Source organism: Anomaloglossus baeobatrachus, chromosome 4, assembly GCF_048569485.1.
Source record: "Anomaloglossus baeobatrachus isolate aAnoBae1 chromosome 4, aAnoBae1.hap1, whole genome shotgun sequence".
NCBI lineage: Eukaryota > Metazoa > Chordata > Amphibia > Anura > Aromobatidae > Anomaloglossus > Anomaloglossus baeobatrachus.
This window is the reverse complement of record NC_134356.1, coordinates 593,978,996-593,999,137: the sequence shown is the minus strand read 5'-3', so window position 1 is coordinate 593,999,137 and position 20,142 is coordinate 593,978,996. Positions and strand designations below refer to the sequence as shown.

Below are 20,142 nucleotides of genomic sequence, written 5' to 3'. Positions count from 1 at the left end.
CCAACTAAGATCCCTACTCCTGCAAAAATACGAACATAATCTTAAAAAAAATAGATCGACATTTTATGCTATGGGGGATAGAGCGGGGTCCTTATTGGCAAGAAGGACGAAAAAACGTGAGATCCAATCTAAAATAGAATTCCTGAGGGACCCGAACGGAACAATCACTAGACATCCCATTGAAATAGCAGAAGCATTTGCGAAATACTATGAGGCCCTGTATAATTTAAAATATGATTCCAATACGTCACAGCCGACTCAAGTGGATATACAGGGTTTCCTAGACACCCTGGATCTTCCCCGGGTCTCAGATGAGCAATTAGAGGAACTTAATCTTCCCTTTACTACACATGAAATCCTAGGTGCCATCAAAATGACTAAGTCTAACTCTGCCCCGGGCCCCGATGGGCTGCCATACGAATATTACAAACAATTTACATCCACTCTGTCCCCCTTTATGTCAAAAACCTTCAATTTTTGGCAAAATAAAGGGTCAATTTCTCCAGACAACTTAGAAGCGATAATTATCACGCTACCCAAGCCAGGGAAACCTGCAGACACCCCGGGTAATTTTAGGCCCATTTCACTCCTAAATTGTGATGTTAAAATTTATGCCAAACTAGTGGCAGATAGACTTCACAAAGTGATCCCGACCTTAGTGGCTCCAGATCAAGTTGGGTTTGTGACAGGGAGGCAATCTAAGGATGGCACCAGACGGATGCTTGACTTGATTGGACTGGTGGAGATATCGGGTGAACCCAGTGCATTCCTGTCTCTTGATGCTGAAAAAGCCTTTGACAGGGTGCACTGGGGATACCTGGAGAGAGTTCTAACAAAATTCGGGTTCTTGGGGAACATCAAGTCATCCATTCTAGCCCTCTACTCTTACCCAAATGCGTCAGTGTTGGCATCGGGGTTTCTGTCATCTAAATTTCAAATAAGTAATGGCACCCGCCAGGGGTGTCCATTGTCTCCCGCTATTTTTGCTTTAGTGGTAGAACCTCTGGCGGAAGCTATACGAAAAAACATAGCCATTTCTGGTATAAGAGTTGGGGAATTTGAACATAAACTTGGTTTATACGCAGACGATGTGATAATTTCCTGTTCTAACCTTGCAGTGTCGATTCCAGCAGTGGTGAACACATTATCAAACTTTTCTAAAGTGTCGTATTATAAGCTTAATGCGGCAAAGTCTTTGATACTGCCGTTTAATGTACCGGCGGAGGCCAGGAGTGCGCTGGAGGGGGCCTTTCAATTCAAATGGTGCGACAGGGGGATACCTTATTTGGGTATTAAGCTGACACCATCGCAGATGTTAATTAAAGAAAATTTGGAACCTCTGATCCAAAATTTAGAAAAGGAATTGGGAAGATATGAAAAAATATCATTGTCCTGGATGGCCAGGATACAGTCCTTTAAAATGGTTTTCTTACCCAAAATATTGTATGTGCTCAGATGCCTTCCCATCAAAATTTCTCACAAAACCCTGATGAAACTTCAATCGTTGACTAACAAATTTGTCTGGGGTAATAAAAGGGCTAGGGTCGCAGGTAAAGTGTTATACCCCCCATATGACTTAGGGGGATTGGGCACCCCAAACATAACGGCATATTATAAAGCCTTACTAATTGAATCACTAAAGGAATGGTGGCGTCCAGGTAATTCACATAGATGGGCTCAGATTGAAAATTTCCTGTCCCGCCAGGGCTCGGTCAGAAGAATGATGGAAGCAGAATATTTGAGCCATTCACGGTTCTCCCCGTGTGTTCCCACCATGTCAGCCTCCCTGGAGGTCTGGCGAAATGACTTGATTCATAAGATTCAGATTCCTCTTTCAGAGATTTCCCTCAAGTCGTTGGAATCTCAAATCCCCTTTTTGAATCTGGCCAGGTGGGAGGGATCGGGCATTACAGTGCTGGCGGATCTATACTCTGATTTGGGTGTTAACCCCTTTAATGAAATAGTACGGGAACACCCCTCTTTAAAGGGCTGTTTCTATCAACACATCCAAATTAGTCATTTTCTGGCCTCTAAATTTCCTCCAAAGTCAAAGCCTCTGTTACCTACAACAAAAGCTTTGGTATTTAAAAAGATAATTAAATCCAAAGGTATCTCCTCGACATACAAATGGCTCAATAACCCCCCCGAAGAGCAAAAATCTCCTTATATGAATAAATGGGACGTGGAGTTGAGTGTCTCTACCTCACCTTCAAACTGGCACTCGGCATCAGCAAATATCCAAAAATATTCCAAGTGTATAAATCATCTGGAGCAACTGAAAAAAGTACACCTGCGATGGTATCGGTCCCCAGCCAACCTAGCACAGTTCCTCCCAAATTATTCGCCACACTGTTGGAAGGGCTGCCTCCAAAGGGGTACTCTTGGTCACTGCTGGTGGGCTTGTCCCAAGGTTTTCTCATTCTGGTTGGAGGTGTTTGGCCTGATGGGTGAGCTGACAGGCAATCGTATTAATCCGAATCCGGCTCTGGCAGTGCTAAACGTGGGTATAGAGGAGTTCTCTTGGGAATCCAGGGGTTTATTAGTTCACATTCTAGTAGCTGCCAGATATTGCATAAGTTTGCACTGGAAATCCCCAAAGACGCCTACATTAGTTGAACTATATAACCGAATTAATCTCCAATGCCAATACGAGTTCTGTCTGGCTCACTCCATCCGCGCCAAAAACAAAATACTTCAGATTTGGGACACGTGGTTAAACTCTGTATATGCATCCCCTGTCAGGCATCTGTTTCCAGGGCAAACTGTTGATAATTAAAAACGGGTCAAATAGGCTCAAAGTGTGTGTTACGCAGGGAGTTCACCCATACCACATGTCAATAGTCAAGGTGTTTAAATCTCTGTTGTTGTTACTGCTCGGGCTACCCCGAAACGCCATCCAATTCCCTCCCTCCCCCCTCCCCCTCCCTGGTTGCCTCCTTGCAACCATCCATGGTTCTCCCCCTTTCCCCCACCTCTCTCTCCCCTCCCTTTTCTTATCTTCCTTTCTTACTCTCTGGTTCTGGTTGTTTGGATCCCTCATTTTGAGGATTAAAGAGTAAATTGGTAGGTTGATTCTATACGTATTGGGTATTGATTAACCTAAAAAAGTTGCAACTTGCATCAGACATGATTGGTGGTGGTGTGACAGGAAATGTGAATCATAATCAAAGGTGACACTACCACATGTTACAGCGTTGTTTTCTTTGTGTATTATTGCCAATGATACCTGAATCTCTCCTTTTTTTATTGTAATGTAACTTCCTACAATAAAAATTGATTGGATTAAAAAAAAAAAAAGGACAGAAAAATAAAAAGTTATGGCTCTGGGAAGAAGAGGAGGAAAAATGAATGTGCAAAAATGGAAATTGGCCGCGTCGTGAAGGGGTTAAAGGAAAAAAAATTGCATATTCTGTATCGCCACATATGTAACAGTCAGATCTAGGATAATTACCATAGAATTAATGTCATAGATGGGGAAAACATTAGAAATACCAGAAAAAAAGAGCAAAGAATGAAATAAAGTGATGAAAAATAAAAAAGCAGATGACACAAATTCAGTTCATTTTTATTTTTTTTTTACAAAGTTCATAATTTTTTTTAAGCCACTAAAATAATGAGAATAAAAAACCCCAAACACGTTCACTCTGCAACAGACGAGGCCTCAGACGGCTGAGAGCATGGCCCGACACTGCAGAGGCTGACCGCCGGGCTCGCTGGGAGTTGTAGTCGCACACTGTCTCCTCCCCAGCAGCCGCCGCACAGCGGAGAGCAAGAGAACTGAACTACATTTCCCATCGTCCCTCAGTGACGTCACTGAGCACGTGACCAGCGCCGTGCAATCATTTCCTCTGTTACAGAGCTCGCGGCGTTACGTTTGTAAGGAGCTCCGGCGCAGGGTCCGAGGGAAGACAAGGCCCTGCAGATTACACAGGGGCCCCTGCTATAGGTAAGGGGCTGCGGAGGGACTGTGGGCGTCTGGTGGGACAGAGGCGGCAATAGCGGGTAAAATATAACGGGCCTCTGCGGGTCCAGCGGCGGGCTCAATTGCCGGAAGTGACGTCAGCAGGCGGCTGTGCTGCTATCCTGGGGTTGATAGATGGAGGAGGGGGCTGGGCTCTATACTGGGGGTCTGATATATGGAGAAGGGGGTTGGTCGCTACTGGAGGTCTGATATATGGAGGTGGGGGGCTGATCTCTGTACTGGGGGTCTGATATATGGAGAAGGGGGCTGGGATCTCTACTGGGGGTCTGATACTGATATATGGAGATGGGGGCTGGGATCTCTACTGGGGGTCTGATATATGTAGAAGGGGGCTGGGATCTCTACTGGGGGTCTGATATATGGAGAAGTGGGGCTGGGATCTCTACTGGGGGTCTGATATATGGAGAAGGGGGCTGGGATCTCTACTGGGGGTCTGATATATGGAGAAGGGGGCTGGGATCTCTACTGGGGGTCTGATATATGGAGAAGGGGGCTGGGATCTCTACTGGGGGTCTGATATATGGAGTAGGGGGCTGAGCTCTACTGGGGGTCTGATATATGGAGTAGGGGGCTGAGCTCTACTGGGGGTCTGCTATATGGAGAAGGGGGCTGGGCTCTGTACTGGGGGTCTGCTATATGAAGGAGGGGGCTGGGTTCTGTACTGGGGGTCTGCTATATGAAGGAGGGGGCTGGGCTCTGTACTGGGGGTCTGCTATATGAAGGAGGGGGCTGGGCTCTGTACTGGGGGTCTGCTATATGAAGGAGGGGGCTGGGCTCTGTACTGGGGGTCTGCTATATGAAGGAGGGGGCTGAGCTCTACTGGGGGTCTGATATATGGAGAAGGGGGCTGGGCTCTCTACTGGGGGTCTGCTATATGGAGAAGGGGGCTGGGCTCTCTACTGGGGGTCTGCTATATGGAGAAGGGGGCTGGGCTCTCTACTGGGGGTCTGCTATATGGAGAATGGGGCTGGGCTCTCTACTGGGGGGTCTGATATATGGAGAAGGGGGCTGGGCTCTCTACTGGGGGGTCTGATATATGGAGAAGGGGGCTGGGCTCTCTACTGGGGGGTCTGATATATGGAGGAGGGGGCTGGGTTCTGTACTGGGGGTCTGATATATGGAGAAGGAGGCTGGGCTCTGTACTGGGGGGTCTGATATATGGAAAAGGGGGCTGGGCTCTCTACTGGGGGTCTGATATATGGAGAAGGGGGCTGGGCTCTCTACTGGGGGTCTGATATATGGAGAAGGGGGCTGGGCTCTGTACTGGGTGTCTGATATATGGAGAAGGGGGCTGGGCTCTCTACTGGGGGTCTGATATATGGAGAAGGGGCTGGGCTCTGTACTGGGGGTCTGCTATATGAAGGAGGGGGCTGAGCTCTACTGGGGGTCTGATATATGGAGAAGGGGGCTGGGCTCTGTACTGGTGGTCTGCTATATGGAGAAGGGGGCTGGGCTCTGTACTGGGGGTCTGCTATATGAAGGAGGGGGCTGGGCTCTGTACTGGGGGTCTGATATATGGAGAAGGGGGCTGGGCTCTCTACTGGGGGTCTGATATATGGAGAAGGGGGCTGGGCTCTCTACTGGGGGGTCTGATATATGGAGAAGGGGGCTGGGCTCTCTACTGGGGGGTCTGATATATGGAGAAGGGGGCTGGGCTCTCTACTGGGGGTCTGATATATGGAGGAGGCAGCTGGTCTCTGTACTGGGGGGCTAGTTTCTGTACTGGGGGGCTGGTCTGGGCTCTTGCACTGGGGGCTGGTCTCTGTACTATGAGGAGGGGGGTGTGGCGCTGTACCGAGTAGTGCAAATTGGAGGAGCCGGATACACATGTCCAACATTCATGGTCTGAGATTTGGACCAGGCGCCCAAACCAGGACCCCCACTATCCTGTGAATGAAGGGGCTTCAGGTCTGGGCCAGTCAATGACATTCAGTCTATAGGACCCAGCAGGAAAAAGTGTGAATGGTACACGGTATTAACAGCGATAAAGCCCCTTCATTTTTTAGGATTGCAGGGGTCCCAGCGAGAAGATGCCCACACGGATCACATACTGATAGATCAGTCGGATATGCTATCTTATCACTATGGACCTGTTTGATTTTCCCGGCTTCCAATAAATACATATTCTTCTCTATATATTTAAATATTTAAAAACCAAAGGGGTTTTCCAGAATTGTGACCGGGGGGGGGTGGGGGTAGTGGTGGTCATCCTTAGAATAAACTGCATGATTAATGGGGGTTTGACCACTAGACCACAAGCAGCACACTAGAAGTTTACTGTTTTCTTCATGTTTAAGTGCAATGTATATGAATGAGGGGACCCGAACTGCGCAGGAAAGGTCGTGTTATTTTGGGTTGTCACCAAATCCTCAATTGGGATAAATTGCTGATCACTGAGGTTACTGAGATATCAGAGTACAGTGCCTGGCTTCTTCCAAAGAGATTGAATAGAGCAGAAGTGCGCATGTCAGCACGCCGATAATCTCAGGCATAGTTCTGCAGAACCCTATTTTCGGGATCAGTGTGGGTCCGAAAGGTTACACACACACACACACACACACACACACACACACACACACACACACACACACACACACACACACACACACACACACACACACACACTTCAGCAAATAACTATCTTATGGAAAGTTGATAATCTTTATGGTTCAATAAGTTTTTATTTAGTTATTCAATAATTAACAAATACGGTACTTATTACAATCATAGACTTGAATAGAAAACCAGAAACAGAACCACGTCATAGAGAAGGGATTAGGGGATAGGGAAAAAGAAAACATACAATAAAATATGTAAACACATTAGGGAACACAATAGGAGAAGAAAAGTACCAGTCCAAGTATGAAAAGGCTTTTATCATTACTAGATTTAGCATGGGTTAACCAAGTCCTAAAGTCAGGAGGTTCCTAAAGGAAGACCAGGGTAACCAAGCCCTCATATAAGCCTGGGATCACATTAGCATATGGCATGCAATGCAAGAGCATCGGATGCGGTAGATATGCTAATGTCCCTCAGCTCAGGCTCTGCTGCGCGTGGTCTGTGTCATGTGACTGTGATCCGACCCTGCAATCGGATCACAGCTGCGAAGGAGAGGGAGAGATTAATCTCCCCATCTCCTCCATTGTCAGCCTGTGCATATATCGCACTGCACTGAAGACATCCGAGTGCAGTCTGATGTTTCTATCACACCCATAGACTTGTATGGGTGCGAGTGATACGGCTCTCGCAGACAATCGCAGCATGCTAAGATTTTTTTCTAAGTCCAACTGGGGCTGAGGGAAAAACTCGCAGATCTGAGTTGCAGCATTGTCTTACATGGGGCCGAGTGCAATGGGAGATTTTCTTGCATTGCACTCATGCGAGTCATACACCAGTGTGACTCTACCCTAATCAGAAGACTCAGAGCGGAGCCAATCATCTGAAATGATTAGGTCCTCCATCCTTGTTAAAAAGTCGAGACAAAGGTATCCTCAGCTCACCTGCTCCCCGGGCTGCCAGTCCTTGCGGGTGCCAGGGATCCACCGGTAGGTCCCAACCGGTTAGGAATAAATGCAAAGGAGGAAAGGATCCGGCACAATCACCTCTGAGTAAAATGTCAAAGCTTTATTAGCAAATATTAAAAAGGTTCCATCCGTGGAAACAAAAGGAGGGTATTAACCCATGGAAACTTTACGCGTTTCGGACTTCCATATTAAAAGCAAAAGAGTCCTTAATCATAAGTGATCCATGTATGCCGCACAGCTACTAAAATAGACTATCTCACTAGGTGGACACAGAAGAAAAGCTGGTTATCACTAATTGCAAACAACTGGTGGTGGGTGTAGACCATCATACATAATTGCACAGGGTGTACTTGCTAGACAACCAACAGTTAAAAGTCAAATCAGATATACACATATCAAATTTACACAAACCGATACATCTATAATGATGGAAAAATACATTATTCCAACTGCCCAGGTTAACACAATCACATATATGTACCGGTGAATAAACAGATACACGCATGAGTGAACAATCAGGTACAAAGACAGCTTATATATGATCTCATCATCAGGTGGGCAAGAAGCCTAGTGGGAATGCATGTTTATGTCAAAGGAAAAAATCCCGATTGTAAAAACATGACCTCCAAAATATTTATGAACCATATAAAAACTGCATATAAAAAAAAAATATATATATATATATATATATATATATATATATATAAATATATATATATATATATATATATATATATATTATATATATATGTGTACGAATATATAATTGTTCCCAAATAAGAGGAATATCCGTCCCTGGGGACATTTTAATCCTGGATTACATGCATTCCCATTTATGTGACATGTTCCCTCAAATAAGATCATTCCACTGTCATTAAATACAAACAAGGTAAATACCAACCTTAAATCTATATCATGGCAAACCCAAGTTCATGCGCTCACAAATAGAAGGGAAAATTCCCCAAATAGATATAAAGTAGCTGACAAAACACCGAATGTCATCTGCAGGTGGGAAACATGTAAGCAATCAGAATCAGAAAATGTACCGCAGATCCGAGCGGTAATTAAAACCGCCTGGGTATCTTGAATCCAGCCGCAGGATCCATTTGGCTTCTGCCAGTAAAAGAGCCTGAAACCAGTCACCCCCACGGGGGGGTCTAGGCACAGACTCCACACCCGTGATCTTTAGAGATGAAAAATCTGCTGAATGACATTCGATGTAATGTCTGGTAAGACCAGACAATGAACGCTTCTTAACCAACGCTACATAATTTAAGGAGGTACTATCTAGAGCTGCTGACGGGATTCGGACATGTTCAGAGATCCTAGCCCTCAAAGCTCTTGAAGTGCAACCTACATACTTTTTAACGCGTTTGGCAGAAGCCAAATGGATCCTGTGCTGGATTCAAGATACCCAGGCGGTTTTAATTACCGCTCGGATCTGCGGTACATTTTCTGATTCTGATTGCTTACATGTTTCCCACCTGCAGATGACATTCGGTGTTTTGTCAGCTACTTTATATCTATTTGGGGAATTTTCCCTTCTATTTGTGAGCGCATGAACTTGGGTTTGCCATGATATATATTTAAGGTTGGTATTTACCTTGTTTGTATTTAACCCCTTCAGCCCCCAGCCTGTTTTCACCTTAAAGACCCGGCCATTTTTTGCAATTTTGACCAGTGTCACTTTGACAGGTTATAACTCTGGAACACTTCAACGGATCCTGGCGATTCTGACATTGTTTTTTCGTGACATATTATACTTTATGTCAGTGGTAAATTTAGGCCGATATGTTTTGCGTTTATTTGTGAAAATTTCGAAAATTTGGCGAAAATTTTGAAAATTTTGCAATTTTCAAAATTTGAAATTTTATGCCCATAAATGTGAGAGATATGTCACACAAAATAGTTACTAAATAACATTTCCAACATGTCTGCTTTACATCAGCGCAATTTTCGGAAAAAAAAAAAATTTCGTTAGGAAGTTAGAAGGGTTCAAAGTTCATCAGCAATTTTTCATTTTTCCAACAAAATTTACAAAAAAAATTTTTATAGGTACCACATCACATTTGGAGTGACTTTGAGAGGCCTAGGTGACAGAAAATACCCAAAAGTGACCCCATTCTAAAATCTGCACCCCTCACTCTGCTCAAAACCACATCCAAGAAGTTTATTAACCCTTTAGGAGCTTCACAGCAACCAAATCAATGTAGAAAGAAAAAATGAAAATTTAACTTTTTTACACAAAAATGTTACTTTAGCCATAAAATTTAGCATTTTCACAAGGGTATCAGGAAAAAATGCTTCATAAAATTAATTGTGCGTGTTCTCCTGAGTACACCGATATCTTTTATGTGGTGGAAATCAATTGTTTGGGCGCACGGCAGGGCTCAGAAGGCAAGAAGCGTCATTTGACTTTTCAAACGCAAAATTGTCTGGAATAGTTAGTGGATGCCATGTTGTGTTTGGAGACCCCCTGAGGTGCCTAAACAATGGAGCTCCCCCACAAGGGACCCCATTTTGGAAACTAGACCCCTCAGGGAATTTATCTAGATGTTTAGTGAGCACTTTGAACCTCTGGGAGCTTCACAAAAGTTAATAACGTTGAGCCGTGAAAATAAAAAAAAAAAAATTACCACAAAATTGTTACTTCTACCAGATAGCTTTTTTTTTTACAAGGCTATCAGGAAAAATTGCACCATAAAATGTATGGTGCAATTTCTCCTGAGTACACAGATATCTCATATGTGGTGGTAATCAATTGTTTGGGCGCACAGCGGGGCTCAGAAGGCAAGGAGCGTCATTTGACTTTTCAAACGCAAAATTGTCTGGAATAGTTAGTGGATGCCATGTTGTGTTTGGAGACCCCCTGAGGTGCCTAAACAATGGAGCTCCCCCACAAGTGACCCCATTTTGGAAACTAGACCCCTCAGGGAATTTATCTAGATGTTTAGTGAGCACTTTGAACCTCTGGGGGCTTCACAAAAGTTAATAACGTTGAGCCGTGAAAATAAAAAAAAAAAAAATTAACACAAAATTGTTACTTCTACCAGATAGCTTTTTTTTTTACAAGGCTATCAGGAAAAATTGCACCATAAAATGTATGGTGCAATTTCTCCTGAGTACACAGATATCTCATATGTGGTGGTAATCAATTGTTTGGGCGCACAGCGGGGCTCAGAAGGCAAGGAGCGTCATTTGACTTTTCAAACGCAAAATTGTCTGGAATAGTTAGTGGATGCCATGTTGTGTTTGGAGACCCCCTGAGGTGCCTAAACAATGGAGCTCCCCCACAAGTGGCCTCATTTTGGAAACTATACCCCCATGGCATAAATCTAGATGGGTAATGAGCACTTTGAACCCTCACGTGCTTCATACATTGAGCCGTAAAAACAAAAAAATACTGTTTTTCCACAAAAAATGTTATTTTTGGCTCAATTTTTTAAATTTTACAGGGGTAACAGGATAAAATAGACTGCAAAATTTGTTGGGCAATTTGTCCTGAGTATGCTGATACCTCATATGTGGCAGCAGACCACTGTTTGGGCGCACGGCAGGGCTCCTAAGGGAAGGAGTGCTGTACATTAGCAGGGACCTGGTATGTCAATTTCATAGTGTGGTATATTTGTGTACGGTACATCAGGCCGTCATGTGTGTGCTGAGTAGTGTACGTCAGGTCCTCCCCCCGTCTGTGTTGTGTGGTGTATACATCAGGTCCCCCCCCCCCCCCCCGTCTATGTGGCTTATGGAAGATCCCCCCTCCCCCCTCTATGTGGCTTATGGAAGATCCCCCCCCCCGTTATGTGGCGTATATCAGGTTCCCCCCCGTTTATGTGGCTTATGGAAGATCCCCCTCCCCCCGTCTATGTGGCGTTCATTGGGTCCTCCCCCCCCCCCCCCCCCCCCCCGTCTATGCGGCTTATGGAAGATCCCCCCTCCCCCCTCTATGTGGCTTATGGAAGATCCCCCCTCCCCCCTCTATGTGGCTTATGGAAGACCCCCCCCCCGTTATGTGGCGTACATCATGTTCCCCCCCCGTCTATGTGACGTACGGAATGTCCCCCCCGATTATGTGGCTTATGGAAGATCCCCCCCCCCCCCCCGTCCCCCCCCCCCCCGTTATGTAGCGTACAGAAGGTCCCCCCGTCTATGTGTTGTACGTCGTTTTGTGTGTTATGGAGGAATGTTGGGATGGCACATGTTAATTTAGTACCCGGATGAGTGATAAACTTTGAAGCAGTTTATCACACAAAGTCCAGGTTTATCGGGACAAGTGTCGCATTGAAACACTGTGTCCTTCCTCACCCCCCTGCTATAGCACACCCGGCACCTTTTCTGAGATCTTCCTCTTCCGGTGGTTTGCGGTACCTCACCAGGAAAATGTTGCCCTGGTACCATGCGGGCACTTGCAGTTCCAGAGTTGCTAGGGACAGCTGCTTCTTCTCTTCCAAACATCAAGGTCTTGATGACGGCTTCCTGGAACTGAAGGAAGGTGTTGGTCTGGCCTGCACCTCGTGAGAGCACGAAAGCATTGTACAGTGCCATCTGCACGATGTGCACAGCCAGCTTCTTATACCACACCTTCACCTTCCGCATGGCATTATAGGGCTGGAGGACTTGATCGGAAAGATCAACTCCTCCCATATGTTTGTTGTACCCCAAGGCACAGTCCGGTTTGCGAACCTGTGCCGAGGTACCTCGAACACTGATGGCTGTGGTGCCGGGACCATGAATTGTGGTCAAGAAAAGGACATCCCTTCTGTCCTTGAACTTGACAACAACCATGTTGTCACTACATTGGGCTCTACTCTCACCTCTTGGGAGCAGCTGCCCAATTAGCGTCACAGGGAGGCCCCTCTGATTTTTCCGGACAGTACCGCAAGCTGCGGTACCTCTGGAAGAGAGGGATTGGAAGAGTGGGACGCTTGTATAAAAATTATCAACATACAGGTGATAACCTTTATCAAGCAGTGGGTGGATCAAATCCCACACAATTTTCCCACTCACCCCCAGAGTAGGTGGGCATTCTGGGGGTTGGATCCGCATGTCCTTCCCTTCGTAAACTCTAAAGTTGTGAGTGTACCCTGAGGTACTCTCGCACAACTTATAGAGTTTAATGCCGTATCTTGCCCTTTTACTGGGCAGATACTGGCGAAACATCAGTCTCCCCTTGAAGTGGATGAGGGATTCATCCACACAAATTTCCCTCTGGGGAACATACACTTCAGCAAACTTACTTTTGAAGTGTTCGATGACCGGACGAATTTTGAACAGTCTGTCAAAATTCGGGTCATCGCGGGGAAGACTGTCCGCATTGTCCCTAAAATGTAAAAATTTGTGCATGGCCTCAAAACGCTTACGGGTCATAACCATGCCAAATACTGGAGTGTTGTATAAAATATTAACACTCCAATATTGGCGAAGTTGTGGCTTCTTCACCAGCCCCATGTGAAGAGTGAGACCCCAATACTTCAACATTTCTACTGAATCCGTCGGGGTCCAGCTAGAAAATGCTGAGTTAGCATTTTGGGCCAAAAATCGTTGGGCGTTGAGATTCGTTTGCACCACCATGAGACTGACAAACTCTTCAGAGAAATAGACTTTGAAAAAGTCTATTGCTCCAAGGTTTGTAGCATCAAACTGGATTCCTGGTTGGGGAAGAAACTCAGGAATCTGTGGTGCAAAGTTTTCAGGGACTGGGGTCCATACCCGGTCACTAGCGCTAGGTTGGGGGTCCCTAGCACTAGTGCTGGGCTGGGGTTCACTCACGCTCTGCTCCGAGTCTTCTCCCCTGGGCTCCGGCTCTTCTCCCCTGGGCTCCGGCTCTTCTCCCCTGGGCTCCGGCTCTTCTCCCCTGGGCTCCGGCTCTTCTCCCCTGGGCCCCGGCTGATACCTCGTCCTACGACGTCTTCGCGGTGGTCCTTCGTCACTGGTGGAGGAATCGGCTTGGGAGGAACAGAGGAATGTGGGGTCATCTCCCTCGCTATCAGGCTCGGAGGCAACAAAGGCATATGCCTCCTCATCTGAATAACGTCTCTGGGATCGGGACATTGTATGTGTGGTGTGTGTACAAAAACTTTATTTAGTGTTTGTGTGTGTGAGAAAAAAAATACTTTATTTAGTGTATGTGTGTGTTTGTGTCTCTGATGAACAAGGAAAATCTAGAAAGAAAGAGAAAATACAAAAAAATATTAGTTTGGCGAAATAAAGACGGCCGTCAGAAAAAAAAAAAATGAGTGCCTGCCATTATGCACGAGTCTTGCATCGCATCATCCGCTCCTGTCTGGAAGCGAGCAACTGCGCTGGATAATGCGATGCAAGAGGGGCGCGGCAGCGGATGGAGGGGCGGCAGATGAGAAAGGGCGCAGCGGATGGAGGAGCGGCAGATGAGAAAGGGCGCAGCGGATGGAGGAGCGGCAGATGAGAAAGGGCGCAGCGGATGGAGGGGCGGCAGATGAGAAAGGGCGCAGCGGATGGAGGCGCGGCAGATGAGAAAAGGCGCAGCGGATGGAGGATGGGAAAGGGCGCAGCGAATGGAGGAGCGGCGGAGGATGGGGGGGTGGGAGGTGAGATTTGGGATAGCTACCTTACAGGATGGATCTAGGCAGCAGGATCACAGCAGACAAAAGAGGCAGCAGATGAAGGAGGGTGAAAAGGATGGGAGAGAGCAGGCAGCAGATCAGGGAGGGGGGCAGAGTCTGATGGGAGAGAGCGATGGCACATGGAGGGAGGGGGGAGGCAGCACATGGGGGGAGACAGCACATGGGGGGAGGCAGCACATGGGGGGAGGCAGCACATGGGGGGAGGCAGCACATGGAGGGAGGAGGGAGGCAGCACATGGAGGGGGGAGGCAGCACACGGAGGGGGGAGGCAGCACATGGAGGGGGGAGGCAGCACATGGAGGGAGGCAGCACATGGAGGGAGGCAGCACATGAGGGGAGGCAGCACATGAGGGGAGGCAGCACATGAGGGGAGGCAGCACATGGAGGGGGGAGGCAGCACATGGAGGGGGGAGGCAGCACATGGAGGGAGGGGGGAGGCAGCACATGGAGGGAGGCAGCACATGGAGGGAGGCAGCACATGGAGGGAGGCAGCACATGGAGGGAGGCAGCACATGGAGGGAGGCAGCACATGAGGGGAGGCAGCACATGGGGGGAGGCAGCACATGGGGGGAGGCAGCACGTGGGGGGAGGCAGCACGTGGAGGGGGGAGGCAGCACGTGGAGGGGGGAGGCAGCACGTGGAGGGGGGAGGCAGCACGTGGAGGGGGGAGGCAGCACGTGGAGGGGGGAGGCAGCACGTGGAGGGGGGGAGGGGAGGGGAGGCAGCACGTGGAGGGGGGAGGGGAGGCAGCACGTGGAGGGGGGGAGGCAGCACGTGGAGGGGGGGAGGCAGCACGTGGAGGGGGGGAGGCAGCACGTGGAAGGCGGCAGCCGATTAGGTGCAGTGGCAGCCGATGGAAGCGGCGGCCGATCGGGTGCAGCGGCGGCTGAAAAAGGTGGGTGCGACAAAGGGGACGGTGGCGGCAGGGACAGCGGCGTGGCGGGCAGGGACACGGCGGGAACAGCGGCGTGGCGGGCAGCAGCGGTGGATCGGCGGGCAGCAGCGGTGGATCGGCGGGAGCGGCGGTGGATCTCGGCGGGGATCGGCGGTGGATCTCGGCGGGGAGCGGCGGTGGATCTCGGGCGGGGAGCGGCGGTGGATCTCGGCGGGGAGCGGCGGTGGATCTCGGCGGGGAGCGGCGGTGGGATCTCGGCGGGGGAGCGGCGGTGGATCTCGGCGGGGAGCGGCGGTGGATCTCGGCGGGGAGCGGCGGTGGATCTCGCGGGGAGCGGCGGTGGATCTCGGCGGGGAGCGGCGGTGGATCTCGGCGGGGAATCTCGGCGGGGAGCGGCGGTGGATCTCGGCGGGGATCGGCGGGGGAGCAGCGGTGGATCGGGGGGGGGGGGGGGCTATAACTTACCGATGGGCACCTGCAGCGACCGCTCCTCATCAGCTTTCACGGACGGAGTGAAGCTGAGCTGGGTAGCGGTCACATACAGGTCACCGGCACAAGATCCACAGTGATTGGGAGAGATCGGTCACAAGGCCGGTCTCTCCAATCAGAGCTGGGGGCGGGTGAAACAAAGTTCACCCAGCTCCAGCCAGTCATCAGTGCTACAGCAGCACTGATTATGGCTGGATTGCAATGTGTCAGCCATTTTCAATGGCTGACACATTACAGTGACTGTAATTGGCTGAGCGGCGTTCGTCAGCCAATCACAGCCTCTGTAGGTTCGGGGAGGAGGCACCACCCCTCCTGAGGTCAGGCAGAGGTCCCCTCCTTCCCGAATCCACCATTTAAGTAAACAAATTTCACTCCCCGGGGCTCCGGGACCGCGATTTCGCCAGGACGTACTGAGTACGTCATGGGTCGTTTAGCACCATGTGACCATGACGTACTCAGTACGTCCAAGGTCGTTAAGGGGTTAATGACAGTGGAATGATCTTATTTGAGGGAACATGTCACATAAATGGGAATGCATGTAATCCAGGATTAAAATGTCCCCAGGGACGGATATTCCTCTTATTGGGAAACAATTATATATTCGTACATATATATATATATATATATATATATATATATATATATATATATATATATATATATATATATATATATATATATATATATATATATATATTTTTTTTTATATGCAGTTTTTATATGGTTCATAAATATTTTGGAGGTCATGTTTTTACAATTGGGATTTTTTCCTTTGACATAACCATGCATTCCCACTAGGCTTCTTGCCCACCTGATGATGAGATCATATATAAGCTGTCTTTGTACCTGATTGTTCACTCATGCGTGTATCTGTTTATTCACCGGTACATATATGTGATTGTGTTAACCTGGGCAGTTGGAATAATGTCTTTTTCCATCATTATAGATGTATCGGTTTGTGTAAATTTGATATGTGTATATCTGATTTGACTTTTAACTGTTGGTTGTCTAGCAAGTACACCCTGTGCAATTATGTATGATGGTCTACACCCACCACCAGTTGTTTGCAATTAGTGATAACCAGCTTTTCTTCTGTGTCCACCTAGTGAGATAGTCTATTTTAGTAGCTGTGCGGCATACATGGATCACTTATGATTAAGGACTCTTTTGCTTTTAATATGGAAGTCCGAAACGCGTAAAGCTTCCATGGGTTAATACCCTCCTTTTGTTTCCACGGATGGAACCTTTTTAACATTTGCTAATAAAGCTTTGACATTTTACTCAGAGGTGATTGTGCCGGATCCTTTCCTCCTTTGCACTTGTTAAAAAGTCCACAGCTTCAACCCACTCCAGCTTAGAGGGGGGAGAAGATAAGATGATCTCCAGTGTCTAAGGATAACTTGTCTCATTCTCAAAAATATTCAGAAGAGACCTTTCTTGACGGACAATATTGACAGTGGAAGTACCGAAAGTAAACGCTGGTTCTCAAGAGTTTCATAGTGTTGTTCCAAAGAGTTTATTAAAGAGGTCAATTATTTGAGTCCCAAATTTGGTTAATACCTGGACAGGCCCACCAAATATAAGTCATATTACCTACACCTGAATCACATCTCCAACACTAATCAGGTGTACCAGGGAACATGTGATGAATATGCTCGGGGGTCCTATACCACCTGGACAAGATCTTATGGTTCATCTCTTGGATGTGACAAGATATGGAGATCTTATGAGTAAGGGGAAATATCTTCTACTCTGCAGAGGAAAATGATCTATTGAGCTCTCCTTCCCATGCCAGCTGGAATGGAGCCAGGGTATTTGAGCTTTCTGCCTCTCTCAACAACCCACACAGCAGAGAAACAAATTGAGCAGAGACTTCCTCTGATACAAAGTTTTTCAAACGCCGTTAAGGGTCTCAGCCAAACATCTTGACGTGGGATTGAATGGAAGAGACTAGATATTCAACCCTGCTCCATCCAGGACGATCTGTAGCAACCAGGCGATATTAGGTTCTCAATAAGCTGAGGTAGCATCTCATCTGGGAGATTGGATTTTCAACAGATGCCAGGAATCTAAAAGTATTCTCGTCCTGCGAATCCCGTATGAGAGGAGACATAGGGCCAAGTATAAACATACATATGAAGGTGTGATATAAGGTTGACAAGAATGACACTTCGGAACGCAGAACCCGCCCCCCCCCACCCCCCCAGAGACGTTTATCTAACAGGATAGGATTCATAGTTTGCTTTAACTCAGTCCGTATTTTGTTGTAGGGATTTATGATTATATTAAAAATACAATTAACCATGGAATCTTTATGATATTCCAAGAAATCTGGGACGCCCGCCCCTCCTTGTGCCTTAGAGTATGCCAATAGAGAGTATAAAAACCTGGGCTTTAAAATGCCCCAAATAAACCTAGAAGATAAAATTTAAGTCTTAAGGCCCAGTCACACACAACGACTTACCAGCGATCCTGAAAACGATGCGACCTGATAGGGATCGCTGGTAAGTCGCTGGTGAGATGTCACACAGTCAGACCTTACCAACGATGCAGGAACGATACAGGTCGCAGTAGTGACCTGTATAACGATCTCAGCAGTCACTGTGACCCTGTCACACAGTGTCAAACACAGCGATGTGTATTGCCCAGCAGGACATCGCCTTTGAAAAAAATAATTCTGCAACGACCGGTGACCTCACAGCAGGGGCCTGATCGCTGGTAGGTGTCACACATAACGAGATCGCTAACGGGATCGCTACTGCGTCACAGAAACAGTGACTCAGCAGCGATCTCGCTAGCGATCTCGTTATGTGTGACGGTACCTTTTACAAAAAAAAGTCTGGGAAGTTTGAAAGGGATAGTGTAGAAGAGGTAAAGGAGCCTTGGTAAAATTTCCATTTTCCAAACTTTAACCCTACCATCCGAATCATGAAACCGAGAGCTGGGACTAGTTCAATAAATCCTCCTCAATGTTATTGTAATGCCTGATTGCAGCCACAGACTCAGACTGGCTGTAAGGGGAGTCTAGAGAAAAGCCGCTCACAAAGCAGGACCCCAAGAACTCTGCAACCCTTTAACACCTCTACAGGGATTTGGAATTACACAGAGCCCCAGAGATCACTACCTGTGGCAGGCTGTAGTCCGTGGTCGTCAGGCAGGGTCAAAAACCAGGAGATGCAAAACAGGAACCGAATCGGCAGGCAAGGGCGTAGTGAGGAGACAAAGCAGAGGTCAAATCCGGAACTGGCAGCAAGGTACAAAAACGACAGGCAGGAGGGTAGTCAAAAAACAAGCAAAGGTCAGCGCACAGGAATCAACATACAAGCAGCACATGAGCCAGGAGTACAGAACTATCTCTGGCAATGGTCATGTGACAGGAGGGGGAATAAGAAGGGTGTGGCGTCTTCCCATTGGCTGCAGGTGAATGTTGGCAACTTCAGCTGGAAGACACAAACACCACCTACAGTCAGCCAGTGGTACTGCAGGTTCCAGGGAAACCCAGCCTAGTGGAAGAGCGGAGCCTGTGCTCTGCAGAGCCACGACGGGCACCGACTCCTCTCCCATCACCAGCACTATCCATGGTGGGAACATGGCGTCATCTGGCGATCGGAGCAGAAGTCGCAGGAGCGTGCTCCAGTGGGGACGTGACAGTTATGGAGAAAAGGTAAGAAATTAAGAGCTTATAACTGAGTGGAATCACTCGGGATAGTGATCCCTAAATATTTAATGTGATAATTCAACCATGTAAACTGAAATGTTGAACTAAGGTGCGAAGCCTCGGCCCCCGGTATAGTCATACTAAGATCTCCGATTTAGAAATATTTAATCACATAGGCCAGGGCCTCCATAACCAAAATGTAAAGAAGAGGGAACAAAGGACAACTCTGACCTGTATATTGAAAGGTATAGAAAGACAACCATTAACCTTGACCTGGGCCATAGGAGAAATATAAAGGGCCAAAATGTGTCTGTGAGGTAAATCCGGAGAGATGACGATAAATCATGATATTCAAGTATGTCAGGAAGCCCTCTCCTGGTGTCAACCCCCCTTTCCTCCACACAACTGGTTTAGCAACAAACTCCATGGCCATGTCCTGTGATATGGAAATTAGGTGGCTTTGGGACAATGGACACAGGATGACTCCCTGCCGTCACCCTGTAGTAGGAGCTGCTATCTAATTAGCAAGGCTCTGGAAATAGCCAGACAGAACGACTCCAGTAAAAAATGGTTCATATCTCGCAAGCCATATTTCCGATAAATATGGCAACCATAAAAATGGTGTCTCCGCATGTGGACGATGCCGGCACCCCCTTTTTATGGGAACAGGACATTGGGAAATGCCCCAGGCGTGATATCAGCCAATGGGGAACTGGCAGACAGGTCATGAGTCCCCTCGTTCTGTAGCTAAATTCATAACTGTCACAATGAGAGCATTGGCGTCTGCCTACGACGCTCCCAGGCAAAGTTATAGCCAAAATCCCCTTTGCTGGATAATTCTGATCCATGCAGGGGGAGTGGCAGTGCTTCCCTGTGAGGTCACTAAGGTAGGAGGGGACCTGGATCTGCCCAGGTTGATAACCCTACTTCGGCCATTTTCCAGCGTTCTTCTGCTCGGGGGCCTGGTTGGGACAGACCTGTGAGAGAGTTCC

General features: G+C 47.7%; 1 protein-coding gene across 1 annotated transcript in view; it reads left to right on the top strand.

Moving 5' to 3' along the window:
• The first annotated feature begins 3,847 nt into the window (after positions 1-3,847).
• Positions 3,848-20,142, top strand: part of C4H2orf42 (chromosome 4 C2orf42 homolog) — an 82,326-nt gene continuing 66,031 nt past the window's right edge. Inside the window, exon 1 of the mRNA XM_075346151.1 lies at positions 3,848-3,946. The gene's annotated coding sequence lies outside the window, so the exon portion shown is untranslated. The remainder of the gene's footprint in view (positions 3,947-20,142) is intronic.